The sequence below is a fragment of the Dasypus novemcinctus genome, assembly GCF_030445035.2.
Source record: "Dasypus novemcinctus isolate mDasNov1 chromosome 12 unlocalized genomic scaffold, mDasNov1.1.hap2 SUPER_12_unloc_3, whole genome shotgun sequence".
In the NCBI taxonomy this organism is placed as follows: domain Eukaryota; kingdom Metazoa; phylum Chordata; class Mammalia; order Cingulata; family Dasypodidae; genus Dasypus; species Dasypus novemcinctus.
In genome coordinates this window covers 454,263-459,180 of record NW_026688131.1, presented here as the reverse complement: position 1 = coordinate 459,180, position 4,918 = coordinate 454,263, and positions in this window count along the sequence as shown.

The window sequence follows — 4,918 nt, the reverse complement described above, 5'->3', positions numbered from 1 at the left end:
TTAAACTGGGAAATTACCAGGCAAACTGATTCTTAATTCCCTAGCCTAGTAGATAGATTTGATCTGCTACACCTAGTCTTGCCTTTAAAGCACTTGCAAAGAGGAGGCCCTTTCCCAATTGTTTCTATAATCAGATTTCTATGACTTTTTCATCCTGCTTAGTTTAATTTGGGCTTCAAGAATATTTATTTACATATATAACTGCATATTCAATTAATAATTTGAATAGAGCTCTTTTAAGAATTTTCATTTGTTAATTTGATATTATTATCCTGATGTATGAAGACATACACTGAGCAAATGGGCAGACACAAAGAGTTAAGACACAGAAACAAAACTCATTGATATTATTTATAATTTGCATTATTTTATATACTGTTTAGCTTAATTTGGGGTCCCGATATTACTTATAACTGCATATTTAACCTCAACAATTTGAGCAAATAGGCAGACATGAATAGTTTGACACAACAACATGACTTTAGTTACTTTAAACTTCTTTTTTTTTTTTTTTTTAAAGATTTATTTATTTATTTTAATTTTCCCCCCTCCCCTGGTTGTCTGTTCTTGGTGTCTATTTGCTGTGTCTTGTTTCTTTGTCCGTTTCTGTTGTCGTCAGCGGTACGGGAAGTGTGGGCGGCACCATTCCTGGGCAGGCTGCTCTTTCTTTTCACGCTGGGCGGCTTTCCTCACAGGCGCACTCCTTGCGCGTGGGGCTCCCCCATGCGGGGGACACCCTTGCGTGGCAAGGCACTCCTTGCGCGCATCAGCACTGCGCATGGCCAGCTCCACACTGTCAAGGAGGCCCGGGGTTTGAACCGTGGACCTCCCATATGGTAGACGGACGCCCTAACCACTGGGCCAAAGTCCGTTTCCCAGTTACTTTAAACTTCTAATTCTTACAAAACAAGTGTGATTGCAAAACATTTCAAAGACTTTTGAAACTCTTCTTAATTTGCACTATGACCATGCAGTTTACCACAAGAATTTTCCTTCTTATTTAATGGATTGTAATAACCAAAATGTTCTCAATGCCTTACACCATTTTGTTTTAGAACTTTATATTTTACTTTGAAATTAGCAGAATTTTGGATAAGCAACAAGACTAATTTTATATATATTTACTGAGGCTATTTGAAGCCTCAGGGAGACAGACTGCTTTCTCTCATGAATTGCCACTCTTAGGAACACTGATCGTCAAGGCAGGAGACTTCTCCCCCTCCACCCCCCTTTTTGATTTGGAGATAATAAAACTCCAGTGGTCATTTAACCTTATTCTATCAGGCAGCCATTTATTTAGTTTACACTTGAATTCATGAGAGAAAGGGTTACTAATACCAGGAGAGGAGACAGTGATGTCCCAGCTCTTCTCAATTATGAAATAACCATAGGCAAAGGCAAAGGGTGAGGTTAGGCTTGAAGTCACCATAAACAAAGGAAAGGTTAGTTTAGAATTTACACTTAAATAATAGTTTCAGGCTAAATTCACCCACCTATAATTTCAGTTATTGTCTTTCCACTGTTTTATAATATAAATGCATTTATAAATGATTTTAACTCTTACAGTTTTTATTAATTTTTTTAAAAAACCTATTAATTTTATAACACCTTTAAATAACTTTCATTCGACTTATAACATATTAAATGAACTTAACCATTACTTTAATGTTTCCTTTAAAGTAAAAGAATAGGGGACTTCCGGCAAGATGGTGGCTGAGTGAGCTTGCCTTGCCGTCTCTCCTGGGAAGAGGCAGCTGGGCACCGCTGAGGTTCTCCGGGACCAGGTTTTTTCAGGATTTTTTCAGGGCAGGAAGTGTCTGGACATCGATTTGGTGGGAAGGTAACGGAAAGGACTGGTCTATAAGATATAATTTGGGACTTTTCAGGAGGGGGAGGCAAGATGGCGGCTGAGTGAACTTCCCGGTTACTAGCTCCTGGGGGGAATCGGCTGGGAGGCGTCGGAGACTCTTTGGGACCGGCTGTTTCGGGATTTTTCCTGGTCCGGAGGTGTCTGGACATCGATTTGGAGGGAAGGTAACAGAGAGGATCCATCTGTGAAATATACACGGAGATCCCAGCTATGTGTGGAGGACTCCCTCCTTGGGTAGGCGGAGCCGAGGCAGCTAGCACCGCAGCGGGTGGCGGGCGGGAGAGCCGAGCCGCGTTGTGCCGCGGCAGGCGGCGGGCGAAGGAGCCGAGCCCAGCCGAGCCTAGCCGCGCCGCGGCGGGCGGCAGGCGGCGGGTGGGAGAGCCGAGCCGCGCTGCGCCGCGGCGGCGGGCGGTGGGTGGGGAAGCCGAGTCCGGCGGAGCCCGGCTGAGCTGTGGAGGGCGGGGGGGCCGAGACCGGCTGAGCTCAGCCGAGCCCAGCCGCGCCGTGCCGGGCAGCGAGCGGGAGAGCCGAGCCACGCTGCGCCGCACCGGGCGGCGGGCGGGAAAGCTGAGCCCAGCCGAACCCAGACGAGCCGCGGCGGGAGGGGAAGCCGAGCCCAGCCGAGCTGCGGTGGGCGGCAGGTGGGGGACCCGAGCCCAGCCGAGCCCAGCCGAGCCCAGCCGAGCCGCGGCAGGCGGCGGGCGGGGGACCGGAGCCCAGCTGAGCCCAGCCGAGCCTGGCGGCGGGGTTTCTGTTCTTTGGTTTTTTTTGTTGTTGTTGTTGTTGTTCTTGTTGTTCTCTTTTTTTTTTTTCAATCCTCTCTTTCTTGTCCCCAATATTCTTCTTATACTATTTTACCTTAACAATACAATAGGTCCTACAGGAAATACCTCACATTTGCTGGGTTTCCTCACCCTCCACTGCCTCATTTCTCTGTGAATAGACTTAGCCTATCTACACTATCCCCTTTCCCCTACAACTTGATATCCTCCACCATCTGCTATCTCTCCTATATTCCATCTCCCTTTCTTTGATCCACAAAGTGTCTAACTCTTACTTTCTAATACCTTTGTTTAGTTTTCCATCTGGTATTCGTCCCTGAAACTATTACCTTTCTTTTCTCTTTCCCTCTCTCACGAAAACAATAGCCTCTTAGTACGTACCACATTCCTCCCATATTCAGTCATCTACCTCATTATAGGTACTTTCCTACTACTATAACTCTACACAATTTACATGATCTAACCTCCATCCTCCCAGAACTCATATTGTTGCTTTGTAAACATATATCACCAATACTACTTCACACTTTTTCCTTCCTTACACAATTGACTTTCCCCAGCACTAATACTTTCCTTTAAAGTGAGCTTAACTAGCAATAAGAAATTGGAATAAGAAGAACAAAGTGACAAAGAGAAGATATAACACTTACGCAAAAACAACAGCTAATTAATCTCCAAGACTAGACAAAGAAGCTAAGGAACTGATTAAACCCGTCAAGAAAAAATGTTGACAAGACAGCAAAAAAAATCTACAAACCAAACCAGTAATCAGGAAAACATGGCTGAATCCAATCAACAAACTGAAAATCAGGAAGGGGGGCAGGACTTCACACAAGCAATGAAAGATCTCAGAACATTTATCACTGACAAATTTGATGAAGTAATGAAAGAGGTTAACAGCATGAAGACAACACTTGGAGGGGAAATTGCAGACATGCGCAAAAAAATAACAGATATGATGGAAATGAACACCACAATTCAAGAAATCAAAAATACACTTGCAGCAAATATCAGCAGACTAGAAGAGGCAGAGCAGAGAATTAGTGATGTGGAAGACAGTGCATTGGAAATCAAACAGATAGTAGAAGTGGTCAATAAAAAGGTAGAAAAAATCCAGATAGGACTTAGGGACCTGAATGATAATGCAAAACGCTCAAACATACATATTATAGGCATTCCAGAAGGAGAAGAGAAGGGAAAGGGGTCAGAAGGAGTGTTGCAGGAAATAATGAATGAAAACTTCCCAAATCTACTGAAAGAGACAGATGTACATATCCAAGAAGCACAGCGCACTCCACTGCTCATAAACCCCAACAGGCCCACCCCAAGACATATACTTGTCAAATTATCCAATGCTCAAGACAAAGAAAAAATTCTAAAAGCAGCAAGAGAAAAGAAAACCATCACATACAAGGGAAACTCCATAAGATTAAGTGCTGATTTCTCATCTGAAACGATGGAGGCAAGAAGGCAGTGGTATGATATAGTCAAGGTACTAAAGGAAAAAAATCTCCAACCAAGAATACTCTATCCAGCTAAACTAGCATTCAAAAATGATGGAGAGTTCAAAATATTCACAGATAAACAGAAACTGAAAGAGTATATCAACAAGAAACCTCCCCTTCAAGAAATTCTTAAGGGAATTCTGCAGGAAGAAAGGAAAAAACAGGACAGTCAGAGATGGAGGAGAGTGTAAAAGCAACAAGAAAGACAAAAATAGAAGGGGAAAATAAAATAATACAAACAAAATATAACAAACACAAATCCAACCAAAATATGGCTACCGTAAATAACTCTCTAAATGTAATAACACTGAATGTCAACGGATTAAACTCACCTATCAAAAGATTCAGACTGGGACACTGGATAAGGAAATACGACCCATCTATATGCTGCCTACAAGAGACACATCTTAGACCCAGAGACTCATGGAGGTTGAAAGTGAATGGCTGGAAAACAATCACACAAGCAAACAATAACCAAAAAAAGGCAGGAGTAGCTTTATTAATATCAGACAAAATAGACTTTAAATGCGAAACAATTGTGAGAGACAAAGAAGGATACTATATTTTAGTGAAAGGGACAATTTGTCAAGAAGATCGAACAATCATAAATATTTATGCTCCTAACAAGGGCGCCTCTAAATATGTGAGGCAAACGCTGGAAAAACTAAGTGAAAGAATAGATGCATCTACAATTATAGTGGGGGATTTTAATACACCAATATCAACTCTGGACAGAACATCTCAAAAGAGAATCACTAAAG